This window comes from Balaenoptera ricei, chromosome 8 (genome assembly GCF_028023285.1).
Source record: "Balaenoptera ricei isolate mBalRic1 chromosome 8, mBalRic1.hap2, whole genome shotgun sequence".
Taxonomy (NCBI): Eukaryota; Metazoa; Chordata; class Mammalia; order Artiodactyla; family Balaenopteridae; genus Balaenoptera; species Balaenoptera ricei.
In genome coordinates this window covers 109,640,867-109,655,889 of record NC_082646.1, presented here as the reverse complement: position 1 = coordinate 109,655,889, position 15,023 = coordinate 109,640,867, and positions in this window count along the sequence as shown.

The window sequence follows — 15,023 nt, the reverse complement described above, 5'->3', positions numbered from 1 at the left end:
TGGCCAAGGAGCCAGCGTTCAGGTCTCCAAGTGGGAGAAGGTGGCCCTGCAGACAAGCGAGACTCAAGTCCACCCCTGTCGGTGATGCACTTAGGTGGGGCCATCAGATTGTTTATCCCGCTAACAGCCCCCAAACCCTCCTGGAAGCAGAACCCTCATGCATGCTTGGGCCCAGGTGCAGCCAGGGCAGACGGCCAGGGGGCTAGTAGATAGAAGAAGAATGTTTCAAAAAAACCAAAAACCTGCTCTCTGGCCACTTTTTCCACACGTCTCGGGGAACATCATAAGCAGTCTTTACATATATTATGAATCCACTTAGCAAAGCTACATTGAGTAATTAGACATGTGCTGTATACAAATATGGGTCCTCTAAGTTGACATGGTCTGTCACCAAGACACCACCCGGGGGGACACCCACTGTCGCTGCTTCTCCCTCAGTCTGGGTGAGGGGATTCTGTACAAATCCTGGGTGTGGCCCGTGACCCTGGCCAGGGAGAGTTAGGTGGGCATCAGAAGCCTGCAGACCCAGCAAGGCAGAAGCGAGGAGAGATGCTGTGACTTCCCAGGGCCAGCAGAGGCATTCAGACAAAGGAGGATGGCACCCCCGGATGGCAGGTGCCTGCTTCCCGGCACAGGCTGTGCTGAGACCCACGGCCAGCGTTAAAATGGGCTCTGTGCACTCAGCAGTGATCCAGTGAGACACTGTCACCTTGTCATCTTGAAGACAGCCCAGTGTGAGGCAGATAAAATGGGTCACCACTAGAGTAATGGAAATCAAACAGAAAGCATAATTTTATCCTTGCTTTGTGAGCTGGCCCGTCTTCCCTTAGAGGCCCTGTTCACCACCAAAAACCAACCTGGGTCTGGTAAGCAGGAAGAGCAAGAGTCCAGAGAAAACCTAGGTCACAGTCCGGCACGGGCTCATCCATGCATCCCCGGAGAGATGTGGCTTCCCCCGGCACCGCACGGGGACTGCGGCAGCACACGTCCCAGCCCGCATGGAAATTACAGTCTAGTGGAGACCTGAATGCACAAAAACGGTTGTACAAATAACCACTTCACTATCATGAGAAGGAGGTACATGTATTCAGGGAGCTTGACCTGAAAGGTGAGCAAGACTGGCCAGATGGGGCCCAGCACATTCCAGGTGAAAGAGATCACACAAGTAGGCCCCCCTTTTGGTCCTTTTCCCTTCCTCCTTCCTCCTGCCTGAAATGTGGATGCGAGGGCTGGAGCTGAACAGCCATTTTGGACCACAAGGTGATGACTTTGGATGACAGCAAGACTGAAGGAGCCTGGGTCCCTGGGCTGCTGACCGCCAGGCTTGTTTCACAAAAGAGAGAAATAAACCTTTCTTTTACTTAAGCCAAATGTTGTTTGGAGGGTTTCTATTATATGTAGTTGGAATGACTCCTCACTAATAAACGGTGTCTCACACAAAACAATTGACAAATATTTGATGAATGAATTAATGAATACCAATGAGTAAAGGGATGCACACCTCCAATGCTGGTGAGGAGCTAATGGTGGCGAGATGGGCTCATAAAAGGAGGAGGCTTAGAAGAGAGGATGACAAAGGGACACCGCCTACTGATCCTATGGTGATCTCATTACTATTGAAGAAATGAGGAAATGTCTTGACCATCTAACCTTGGCTTTCATTTGACTCCACAAATGTTGCATCCTTGATCCCGCCCTTCCATGGGTTCTAGCTGCTAACCCCAGCCCTACCCACCCCACCCACCCCAGTAGCTCAGTCGTCATGAAGAAAATCCCAGTTGCTCCCTAAAGACAGTAGCTTGTTAAGGATCTGGCTAAAGTGAAGGTTGATCTAATTCTATGAATGGTCTTTCGAGTGTATGTATTCAGCTCATCAATGTGTCTTCATTAAAGGATTTGTGATACGTGTGAAGATTTGTTTACTTTGCCCATAGGAACAGTCGGTGTTTTTAGTAAGGGTGGGAGCTGAGGAGAAGGGAGAGATGATCGAGAAGAGGGATAAGCAGTTTGGGGGCGTTGGCTGAGAGGACCCCCGCCTCCCTTTACCAATCCTCGGGGGACCCCTCCTCCCACTTCTTTGAACATCTTGCTGGCCGGAGTCAGGTCCAGCCGCAGCGGAAGCTGCAAAATGAGGTCTGTAATTGTGTGCGGTGCTGGTGCCCCACTGAAACCAGGGTTCTGAGCCAGAGGAAGGAAGATTGGATGCTGGTCCTTGCGACCAGCAGGTCCACCTCAGGCAGGGCCCCAAGGCAGCTGTTTTCAAGGTTGCACGTTTTTGTAAGATTTGAAATAAGCTATAAGCACAGTCAGTCCAGACCTGTGTCTTTCTACATCCCTCCCCAGCCGGGATTACCCTCGTGGAAAGTGGTGCTGGGGAGGCCCCAGGCATTTCCGGTTCTCAGGGGAGGTTGGACTGGGGGTGCGTTTAGCTGGAGTTCGGGTGGGAGGGAAGATTTACCTGGTTCATGGTGGGTGTGTTTACAGTGGGGTGGATCTATCTCACGTACATTTACGGTTGAGGTGCGGCCAGCCCTCCCAGGGTGGGAATGGCTTCCAGGAATAACCCCTGCCCACAGTGCCCACGCCCAGGCATCGAGGTCCGCCCTGCAGAGTTGCCGGCACATCTCCGAAAGCTGGGAGCTGGGGCTGGCATAAGCCTGGGGTCACTGGAGGAAAAGAGACAGACGGCAGTTTTAAAGGCGCTCAGGCGGCTCTTGATCAGCTGCCACCCTCCGCCAGTGTCTTGGGGGCCCTCAGGGCCTCTCGTCAGGCCCACAGCCCCACACCAGCAGCACCTCCCGCTCCGTCGCCCCCAGCACTGCTCCTGGGCAAGCTCAACTCTTGGGTGAGTGGAGAGGGGGCGTGGTGTTTTCCGGGTGGTCCAGCTTTGCTCATCTGACAAGTCCGGGGCTCTTTGGTTTGAGCCATCCTTGCCCGCCCCCTGCGCCTCCTGCCGGTGGGGAAACTTCCTCTTCCCTAAGCCCACCCTCAGCATCTTCTTTCCCCCAACTCCCCACTGCCCTGGGCTCTGGGCCACGAAGTCTCCTCTACCCATCCATCCCAACTCCTCTCCCTTCCTGCTCCTTCCTCCTCCCCCCCCCCCCCCACTGGTAGGCTCCCACTCCTGCCCCGCCCACCTCCCCCTGCTTCCTCCCACCTAGGCCCTCCCACCCCAGCCCCGCCCCCTCCTACTCCTGCCTGTCCCCTCCCCCTCCCCCTTCCCCTCCGCCCCCCCCCCCCCTTCTCGCCATGGCAGCCCATCCTGAGGAGCTTCCCCAGGGAGTGTTGCTGCAGGTCAGAGGCTCAGCTCCCCGCTGGGTGTCTGGAATCCACCTGTGCCCTGGGGTGACTCACCCGTTGGGTGCTTTCCAGGCGGCTCAGCCTGGAGGAGGGGGAGCGCTGACCCTCTGGGGCTGGTGACTCAGCTGCAGGCCCGGGGAAGCAGCACCTGTTTCCTGGCCCCGAGTCCGACCCACGGGCAGCACCCCCAAGGCCATGTGGGAGCCCATCTGGCTAATGGGATGTGGGGACCCAGCGGGGGGGGGGGCATTTCCATTCGGGGGCCTGAGCTGTTGGCGGGGGAGGGGACGCAGCCGCCCTGTGCCCCACCCGCTTTTCAGGGACCCCGAATACTTTAAGCGACTTCAGAAACCATGAGCATTTTAAAACCTTCAGTTGAAGAACAGTCGACAGACAAAAACGTGCTCCAGTGTGTTGAGCTGGCTGAATGCTGGCACCGCTGGGACCGCAGTGTCACCAGCCCCGGGTCCCCAGGCCCTGCCCCTCCCGGTCGCCTCCCGCCCACGGTAGCCGCTGAGGGCTTCTAGCAGCTGTGACTTCTCTTGTTTTAAACTTTGTGGAAATGGAGTCACGAGGGTCTCTCTCCGTATTCTGCCCGAGCTTCCTCCGAGTTGCTTTGTGTCTCTGTAAAATCCCAGAGCCTGTCAGAAGGTGACAGTGTCCGGCCCGTGGCTCGCTCATGGGTGGACGGGAGTTGAGTCAGTCACTTAAAGGCACCGGGCTCTGTGAACCGCTGTGATTGACGTCACCGGGAAGCTCAGTCCTTCCCCAGCTCCGTCCACTCATCGGTACTGATGGACAGTCCCCTGCCGGGAGGGCCACTGGCCACAGTGGGTTGGGGGTAGGGGGCTGGAGACACGGCCCATCCCCCATCATCCTAGAGCCCAGTTGGGTCAGGGCTGGGCCGTGGTCCCGCCTTTGCTCCAAGTTCAGAGCCGTCCGAGGACACAGACACAGAGGCTGGGACAGGAGCCGAGCGCCGGGTTCAAATCCCGCCTCAGCGTTCACAAGCCGCGTGGCCTTGAATCTGTCACCAACCCTCCCTGTGTCTCCATTTCCTGCCAGTAAATACCCCCCCACTTCACAGAGTGAAGTAAGTGAGAGGGGAGGGGACGTGGGTCAGCCAGCCGAGGACTCTAGATGGTGTTGGCCAGTTACCTAAACCGATCTGGGGTCAAGGTCAGGCCGTGCCGCGGCTCCCCGGGGGCTGCTGGGAGCACAAGGCCTATGGGGCCCCCTCTTTGGAGCGTGGGCTGTGCCTTCCATTTTTGTCTCCACGTTGACTTACTTTAAGTGCTTATTGTCAAAGACTTTGTATCGGCAAAAGACAGAAGAGCGAAAGGCACAGAGTCAAAAATCACCCACCATCATATCGCTTTTTAAAAAGTTTTAATAATAAGAAACACCAGTTCTACCACCCAAACATCTAGAAGGAAACGCTGTAAACGGACATGTGTGGTCTTCCAGGCGTGTCTGTGTTTTCACTGTGGTTATATGTACACTTAAAAAAGAAAGCCAATGGGGGCTTCCCTGGTGGCGCAGTGGTTGAGAGTCTGCCTGCCAGTGCAGGGGAACACAGGTTCGAGCCCTGGTCTGGGAAGATCCCACATGCCGCGGAGCAATTGGGCCCGTGAGCCACAACTACTGAGCCTCCGCGTCTGGAGCTCGTGCTCCGCAACAAGAGAGGCCGCGACAGTGAGAGGCCCGCGCACTGCGATGAAGAGTGGCCCCCGCTTGCCACAACTAGAGAAAGCCCTCGCAGAGAAACGAAGACCCAACACAGCCAAAAATAAATAAATAAATAAATAATAAATAAATAAAAGAACGTTTAAAAAAAAAAGAAAGCCAAGTGGAATTTTGCTATGCTTGTTCTTTTGCAACCTGCTTCTTCCATTTTACATCTCGGATGGTTTTCCAGTTGAGGACCGCCGCATTCTTTCCACCGCGAGGTGCACAGATCCCGGCTGACCTTCCCGGGTCACAGACATCGCAAGGTTCCCGGTGTCCTGGGGTGTGAGAGGAGTCCTGGTGCAGAATCCTCCAGGATAAGCGGATGGAGTCTTAGCCGTGCGGGCAGGGGTGCAGGGCGCGTGCATCTCAGCTTTTGTTAGAAGCACCAAGTGACCTTCTGGGAAGGCTGTGCCCACGTACAGTCCCCTTTCAGAGTCCAAGTGCCCTTTGCCCCAAACCCTGGCTGCGTGCTACCAAACATTCAGATTTTGCCAGTCTGACAAGGGGCCTGTAGGAGTTTGCTGAGGCTGCCGAAACAAAGGACCACAAACCAGGCGGCTTAAACAAAAGCCATGTAACATCTCACGGCTCTGGAGGCTGGAAGTCTGAGATCAAGGTGTTGTCAGGGTTGGTTCTTTCTGAGGCTGTGAAGGAGAATCTTCTTCTTTTGCCTGTTCTGGACATAAATGGAATCACACACTATGTGGCCTGCTGTGCTTGGCTTCTTTCACTGAGCATAACGCTGTCAAGGTTCATCCGTGTCGTAGCCTGTGTCAGTGCTTCATTCCTTTCTGGGGCTGAATAATCCTCCATTTTGAGGCTGGACCACATTTTTATCCATTCATCAGTTGATGGACACTTGGGTTGTTTCTACCTCTTGGCTATTGTGAATAATGTTGCCCTGAACATTCGTGTACAACCTTTTGTTCAAACACTCGTTTTCAATTCTTTTGGGTATATACCTAGGGGTTGAGTTGGTGGGTCAGAGAGTCATTCTATATTGAATTTTTAAGGAATTTTATTTAAATTTTTGATATTTTGTTCATCATGGATATTTTACATTTATTTTGATTTTTAAATTAAATATCACATTGAAGGATTTGTCTTTGTTGTTGCGTTTTAGCCCCCCTTATATTTTGCACCCGGCCCTGTAGGGTGGGGTGGGCAGGGTGGGGAGAATGGATGGAATCAAGCTGTTTCTGGGAGGCAAACTCACCTCCGTATTTTTGCACTTGCAGTTTCCTTGGTCTAGAACTTCCCTCCCACTTCCCATCTCAGCTTGCCTGGGACTGTGGTGTTTCCAAGAAGTCCCGAGCAAACTGGGACAGCTGGTCACCCAGTTCCCACCATTTCTTTCCTAGCTGCTTCCTCTCACTCTTGGACAATGAGGTCTAGCTGGCCTGGAAGCTGTCCAAGGTCACGCCCCCTGGAGGGTCTTCTTTGCATCTCCCGTCTGGCCTCCCCTCTGGGTCATCCCTACCACACCACGCCCACCTTTCTCTGGGTCCCTCTTGCTTTTGTAGTTGGCTCCTTTTCACCCCAAATGGCCCCCTAGCTAACTCAGGTGCTAGTAAATAAAAACACAGGACGAACAGTTAAATTTGAATTTCAGATGAACGACAAATCAATTTTGATCGTACGTATATCCCGTGCAATATTTGGGACGTGTTATACTAAAACGTTATCTGCTGCCATCCGAAATTCTAATTTAACCAGGGATCCTAGCTTAGTGGGCAGGGTGACGTAGGGTGTGCGGGAAGCCCTGTCCTCCAGAACCTCGAGTCTCGGTCACAGAGGTGAGCTGAGCAAGCATGACGCTCCCCTCATGTCCACAGATAAGTATTTGAGGTCAAGCTCTGCTCTGAGGACAAATGAAAAGACCTGTGTGGGCTCCCTATTTTTTTAAAAGAAGATATAGATCTGGTAGGAAAGTGGACGTGAGCACCAATTAAGAGGAAATCGGATTGACAGATCCTTTGTGGTAAGAGCTTTCTTCCCTCTGTAATGCGTTGACAGCAGAACAAATCGTGACCCTGGGGAAAAAAATTAAATTCTCAAACCCTGTTTATTATATTTGAAGAGTCAGGCTGACTTCCCAGAGGAAGAACATTGCCAATTACCATCGCCAGGGCCATCGTTTTCCGGGGAGCACAGCTGTCCTGCAAGCTGCCCAGACAGCAGCCCCCTGCCCGACAGCCGGCCCTCCAGCCCAGCCGCAGCACCGGGGACACTGCAGCCTGTTTGCCATGGAGGTGAGGGTGGGGAGGGGCTGCTGTGACTTTAGCAGGAAGCGGCACTTGGGGACAGCTGTCAGACCTGTCCCAGGCTTCTCCTGGCCGCTGTGCCGGCCCCAGCTCAACCCATCAGGTGCTTACACGTGGGGTCCAGCCCAGTCCTCCTTCCCAGCGTCCCCATGTCCCGTGTTGTGGGTATTTATTGCCGCGTAACAAATTGCCCCAAAACTGAGTGGTGTAAAGGAACAACATTTACTTCCTGCAGTTTTGCAATATGGGCTGGGCTTTGTCTGCTGCACATGGGCTCCCCCGGGTGGGCTGGCGGGTCGGTGCTGGCTGGTGGCTTGGAGCTCAGCTGGAGGGTGTGGCCGGTGCCCTTGGTCCCCTCCACGTGGCCACTTGGGCTTCCTCGCAGCATGTTGGCTGAGTTCCCTGAGAGAGGAGAGGCCTGGACCCGGCACAGTGGCACTTCTGCCACGTTCTAGTCTTGGTCAAAGGGTCAGCCCAGACGCAAGGGGGTGGGGGAATAGGCCCCGCTTCTCAGTGGGCAAAGCGTGGAAGGATCTGTGGCTATTTTTAATGGCCCACCTCCAGTCTTGCCTGTTCTTCCTTGTCCGCGGCAGCCGCGGTCAGCTTTCCTAAACACAGATCTGACCGTAACTCTTTCCTTCCAGGAAAACTTGGCAGTTTCATCATCGCCTGGGGAATCAGGTTCGAATGTTTTTTGTGGCATTTGAGGCTCTCCAGTGTCTGACACTCACCCATCTGTCCATCCGTCCAGCTGCCCCAGCTCTTTTATTCTCCAAACCTTTGGTCCACACACAGGAGCAAACTGTTTCCAGGGATACATTTTTCTTTGTTCTGGAAAAATAATATTTTATACATACAGTGCATTTTCTTGCTGGGTTCAGGTCATAAGATAGTAGTACTGGGTCACAAGAACTGACAATCTGTTTTCAGGTTGATTAAAGATATCTTCTTGCCCTTCTCCTCCAGCCACTTATTATTCTGTGTGCCTTTAGAAAATAAAATTATTTTTTGGTGTTTGAGGGTTTTTTCCCCCTCTGGTTTTATTTTAATTCTCAGTAATGAAAACAGAAACAGAATAGGATATCTTGATGGCCAACAGGTACATGGAAATATGCTCAACATCGCTAATTACTAAAGAAAGGCAAATCAAAACTAAAATCACCTCACACAGGTCAGAATGGCCATTATCAAAAAGTCTACATATAACAAATGCTGGAGAGGGTGTAGAGAAAAGGGAACCCTCCCTACACTGCTGGTGGGAACGTAAATTGATGCAGCCACTATGGAGAACAGTATGGAGGTTCCTTAAAAAACTAAAAATAGAGCTATCATATCATCTTGCAATCCCATTCCTGGGCATATATCTGGAGAAACTATAATTTGAAAAGATACACGCACCCCAGTGTTCGTAGCAGCACTATTTACAGTAGCCAAGACATGGAAGCAACCTAAATGTCCATCGATAGATGAATGGATAAAGAAGATGTGGTACATATATACAATGGAATATTACTCAGCCATCAAAAAGAATGAAATAATGCCATTTGCAGCAACATGGATGGACCTAGAGATTGTCATAGTAAGTGAAGTAAGTCAGACAGGGAAAGACAAATATCATATATCACTTGTATGTGGAATCTAAAAAAGTGGTACAAGTGAACTTATTTACAAAACAGAAATAGACTCACAGACATAGAAAGCAAACTTATGGTTACCAAAGGGGAAAGGTGGGGAGGGATAAATTAGGAGTTTGCGGGCTTCCCTGGTGGTGCAGTGGTTGAGAATCTGCCTGCCAATGTAGGGGACATGGGTTCGAGCCCTGGTCTGGGAAGATCCCACATGCCATGGAGCGGCTGGGCCCATGAGCCACAATTACTGAGCCTGCGCATCTGGAGCCTGTGCTCCGCAACAAGAGAGGCTGCGATAGTGAGAGGCCCGCGCACCGCGATGAAGAGTGGCCCCCGCTTGCCACAACTAGAGAAAGCCCTCGCAGAGAAACGAAGACCCAACACAGCCATAAATAAAAAAATAAATAAATAAGCCCTCCTTCCTCCAAAAAAAAAAAAAAAAAGGAAGTGTTGTATATGTAAAATGTTAAAAAAAAAAATTAGGAGTTTGGGGTTAACAGATATACACTACTATATATAAATTAAATAAACAACAAGGACCTACCATATAGCACAGGGAACTATACTCAATATCCTGTAATAACCTATAAAGAAAAGAATCTAAAAAAGAATAGATATATATAAAAAATTGAATCACTTTGCTGTACACCTAAAATTAACACAACATTGTAAATCAACTATATTTCAAAAAAATTTTTTTTAAGTTAAAAAAACAATAGGAAATTTTCAGGTATTAATGGGCCAAATCTTTCTTATTTAAAAAAACCACAATTTGGACTTCCCTGGTGGCACAGTGGTTAAGAATCCGCCTGCCAATGCAGGGGACACGTGTTCGAGCCCTAGTCTGGGAAGATCCCACCTGTCTCGGAGCAACTAAGCCCGTGCACCACAACTACTGAGCCTGCGCTCTAGAGCCCGCGAGCCACAACTACTGAAGCCGGCGTGCCTAGAGCCTGTGCTCCGCAACAAGAGAAGCCACTGCAATGAGAAGCCCGCGCACCGCAATGAAGAGTAGTCCCCGCTCGCCGCAACTAGAGAAAGCCCGTGCACAGCAACGAAGACCCAACGCGGCCAAAAATTTAAAAACAAATAAATAAATAAATAAAACCTGTGCATTAAAACCAAAAAAAAAAAAAACAAAACACACACAACTTTTTGGATAGATAATACATTGAAAAATTAAAATGAATATGAAAGGCACCACCCACTGAGATGTCTCTCTTCCATCCCCACCCATCAACGTTGTTTCCGCCCAGATGACATGGGTACAGCTTATTAGGAATGAGGGTGGCCTTCTGGTGTTTTCTTAATGCACCTGCAAGGAAAGAGAAGTATGTATGCAGGAGCAAAATAGAAAGGAAACACCGTCTGCACCGCCCTGAAGAGGCCCTGGAATCAGCGCAAGGGAGAGCCGCCCGTCCCTCTGTCCCCTGGGCTGCAGTGGATCCCGTCTGTCCGCACTGGGGACCCACGGGAAGCGATTCTGTGCACACCCTGGTCCGTGTTTGTGGCAGGATCCCAAGTGCCAGGGCGGGTCGAAGGTGCAGGATCCCAAGTGCCGGGGCGGGTCGAAGGTGCAGGATCCCAAGTGCCGGGGCGGGTCGAAGGTGCAGGATCCCAAGTGCCGGGGCGGGTCGAAGGTGCAGGCTCTGGTGTTTGGATAGATTTTACCAAACTGCTCTCCCAGGGTTGTACAGTTTTGCTCACTCTTGTTGATGAAACTCCAATGAACTATCAAGTTAAGAAATAACAAAGGGAATTTTATTTGAGCCGAACTGAGGATTATAACCCAGGAAGCAGATTCTCAGAAAGAAGTTGAAGGCACAGTCTCACACCTCTTCGAGACAAAGGATCGTACATCAAAATGACACACTGATACTTTACATGAAGTTCACCAAGGACTCAGAGCCCAGGTAACCACATGCAAAGCGAGCAGCACGTCACCATGACCCGCCGCAGAATGGGAAAGGACACTGCTCTTTTAAGAAGTTACCCTGCCAGCCTCAGAAGAAAGAAAAAACTTGATCTTTACGGTGGAGCAGGAACCGCATCTTTGAGGACAAGTACAGGTTTCTGGTAACTGACTGTACTGCTGAACTGAATGAATAAGCATTTTCAGAACTCTGATGAAAAACTGATGAACTCATAAAAGTGCTAACAAAAGATCAAGATGAAAAAAAACAATTAATTACATGGGACTGAGTGAACTGATGAGGATGAGTATAATTTTTGTGACTTTCTGTCTGAATTAAAAAAAAAAAAAAATCCCACAAGGACTCAGAGGCAAAGAATATACAAATCAATTTTCACTGCAAAGTAAAGGAGCTGTTACAGTGGAGGATTACTGGACTGAATGTCAATATTATGACATAGTATGAGTGTGTTTCATGTTTGGTAATTGCAATCATTGTTGCTTTTGTTGTGGTCATCCATGTACAATGCTTGGTGTCAGTCTATTTATCTCTTGTAAAAATAAAATACAGTGTGTGTGTGTGAAAAAAAACAAACAAACAAAAAAAAAATAAATTACTTTTAAAAACCCGTGGGAAAAAAAAAAAAAAAAAAAGAAGTTACCCTGCCAGCCTCAGAAGAAAGAAAAAACTTGATCTTTACGATGGAGCAGGAACCGCATCTTTGAGGACCTCCGGTTAATGGGAAGCACAGATGCACGTCAGGGAGGGAGGGGAGGCCCAAACGCACACGCACAGAGAATTTTACGTTCAATTTTTCTTGTCCTGCCTTAGAATGTAAACTTTATTCCATCACACTCCAGCCCTGTATGGGGGCACTGGATTCCCTACAAGAGTGTGGGCAAACCGGTGGGTTCTGGCCAATCTGACAGCTGAGAAATGACCATTCAGGGTAGTTCTGATGCGTGTGTCTGTCGTAGGAGTGTGAAAGGTGTCTTTTTCTACAGTAAGGGCCGTTTGCATTCCTTCCTCTGCCTTGCTCCTGTCCTTTACCTACTTCTCCCCCTATTGTTTTGTGTGTGTGTTTTTTTTTAACGTTACAATCTTTTTTTTCAATATTTTACTTTATTTATTATTTATTTCCTTATTTTGGCTGTGCTGGGTCTTAGTTGTGGCACGCACGATCTTCATTGCCGCGTGTGGGATCTTAATTGCGGCATGCGGGATCTAGTTCCCCGACCAGGGACTGAACCCCAGCCCCTTTCACTGGGAGTGCGAAGTCTTACCCACTGGACCACCAGGGAAGTCCCATGCCCCCTTTTGTAATGTTGGTGTTTCCCCACTCAAAGAATTCTTCGTGGGCTGGGAAGATAAGCCTCTGGCCTGTATTATGAGAGCCAAATATTTTTGCATTTAGCGTTCGTTTTCTGACCTTGCTGATGGAGATCTGTCTTTTCTTCAATGTGGTTGAATTGATCAATCTTTAATTTTATGGATTTTTAAATCCACTAGGAAGACCTTTCCCACTCCAAGGTGGAAAAGGAATCTGTCCATATGTTCTTCTAAAAATGTTTTGTGATTTCACTTTTTGCCATTTACTTTATTGTCAGGGTCATCTCGCCATTTCTTAGAAAGTCAGATTACCCCACTGAAACACAGTGAGAAAAACACACATCGATCTATTTAAATAACTGTACGTTGGGTTTGGTCATTGTAAAGCCAGCACATCCTCATTGGCCCAAATCGGTGAGGACGTGAGGAGGTGGACGAGGACGGGGAGAAGTCACTCTTTGCCACGTGGCCTGGGGGCCTGACGTCCCGTGTGAATTTCACAGAAACACCCACAGGTTTTATTTGGACCGCCTCATGGCTGTCACACAGTTTAACTTTGGGCTCAGCACCAGCTCTGGGGTAAAAATAGCACCAGCAGTCACCTGGGTCGGCGCCACTGAGGGACCCCGTTTGGGGCTGTTCACGCCTCCGCCTCACTCCAGACGGTTCTTTTGGTGGGACCTGCATCCGACACATAACTTAGGGACCTGCTGTGCTTCCGAGGCTGTAGCCGACAGGAAATGTGTTCACGTTGGTTCCCGCAGGAAATGCCAGCACCTGTGCGGTGCGGCCATCTGCAGGGCGCCTGCAGTCCAGCTGGGAGGGGACACCAAGTCCCTTGACAAAGAAATTAATGAAACCACCTTGGCAAAGGGCCTCTGAACACAGACTCTTGAAGTTGGAATGGACAGTGGGTCATTCAGGCCCATCCTAATGAGGGTCAGAGCAGAGGCCTTATCATGGTCTGGGATGGCCAGGTAGGGTTGCAACCTCAGTTGGCCCTTGAGCAAGGACAAGATTTGAGGGAGACGGTTGAATGAGGCCTCTCCTAGCTGTGACAGAAACCCAACTCGAACCAGCCTGAGCAGCATTGGAAATGTACTGACTCAGGTAACTGAAAAGTCCTGAGATGGGGGAGGGGGTTTCAGGTCAGGATGGATCCAGGGGCTCCAACAATGACATCAGGACCCAGACTCTCTCCCTGTCTCCCCCAGCTCTGCTTGCTTCTTTGGGGGCTTCGCTAGCAGGTGAATCCCCCTGTGGAAGCAGGAGGGACGCCCTGAGCTCCAGGCTCAGCAAGTCCAGCCAACACAGAGCAGGTCTCAGAACTGATACCACTGGATTGAGTCACAGTGATTCCAGGGCATCCATCATGCCCCTGTCCCTGTGAGCCCCTCCCCATGACCCTGGGCCCAAGACCCTGCACGTGGGAACCAAGGGACCACGCAGGGGCCGACTCTCGTCTGGGCGGTGGCCCAGGATCGGCCGGGGCGGGCGGAGCTGCAGCTCCTCGGGAACCCTGGGGACCCGGGAAGAGACCCCTCACACGGCACAGGAGGAGGCTCTCAGGTTCATTATCACCCCAACATGAGGAGACTAAGGTAATTGGGGACGCTTGTGCTCATTTGGCCGTTTCAGTTTGATCAATGAAAGGACATCGTGTAAGAATGTCCTGGTTAGATTTTATAACTCAGGTGGTCCCAAAGTAACCTCCAGATCACCTAGGGACAAGGGAGAAAAGAAAAGTGCATTTAGTTTCTTCTGTTGAAATAGTTTAGCTGTGAAAATGACTGTTTGTATTATCGCCTCTTAACCAAGAAGATGTTTGGAAATTATCTTAAAATGTTCCCTTTCCTAAGAAACAGTATAGAGTAAAAAAGGTGTATTTTCACCAAGAATAAAATGTCCAGAAAGGAAAGTTCTTAAAAGCAGAATGAATGACAACCAGCACATGGTGAGACTTGTCACCTCTCAAGGAGGCCAGGGGGTTGGGGGCTGGAGTGAGGGGACTGGGGCGGGGGGACTGGAGCTGGGGGGCAGGCAGGGGACAGGAGGGGCCCATTAGGAAACCAGGCCTGTCTTCGGCAGCCATTCCAAAGGCTGACAGCTGAGCCGTGAGCAGAGGAAGGTCACTGCCGTTCTAAGTGCGAAGCACCGGCCACTTGGCTGGTTCAGGGCACCATTTGCTGCAGTCCCATTAGAGGCCACCTTCTTTGCAATGTGTCTGAAGTGCGATAATTTGGCTCCTTTGGTCCCTTTTTGGTTTGATGTCCCTTTTCCCAACCTCCCATGGGACATGAGAGGGGCCATTAGGGGGACTTTCATCTGATATTTTCTTTCGGAATCCAAGCCCTCGATGGTCCTGCTGAGTCCATCCCGGGGCGCCACGGGGGCAGATTCTGGGCTGGAGCCAGGATGGAGGACTGTGCCCTGGGAGGTGCTCAGTGGAGCTTGCTGGGATGGGGGACGGGGAGCTTTCACGGGGTAGGGGCTGCTTTCCTAGTCCCAGAGGAAAGGAAGCCTGCCTGTTGATCTTCAAATGCGGGAAAAGTCTCATCCCATTGCAAAAACGTGTTGCCAATTTGTAGTTTTTTGGAGAAACTTTTCAGCTGACAGAGTGCATCCAGGTGAGGAGGGAGGGGCAGGCCTCTCACCCAGCCTGGTCACGGATGCCCTTCCGGGAGGGGCCGCTGGGTCCAGGTCCACTCCAGGCCTGGGGCTCCGGGTGGACAGAGGGGTGCTGGAGGGAGGTGGACCCTCCGAAGCTCCACCTCTCAGGAGGTCGCCTTGACTCACCTGACCTGCCTGGTGACCTGGACTGAGCTGTGGTCCCAGCTGGGGGGCAGACCCGGGGCGGG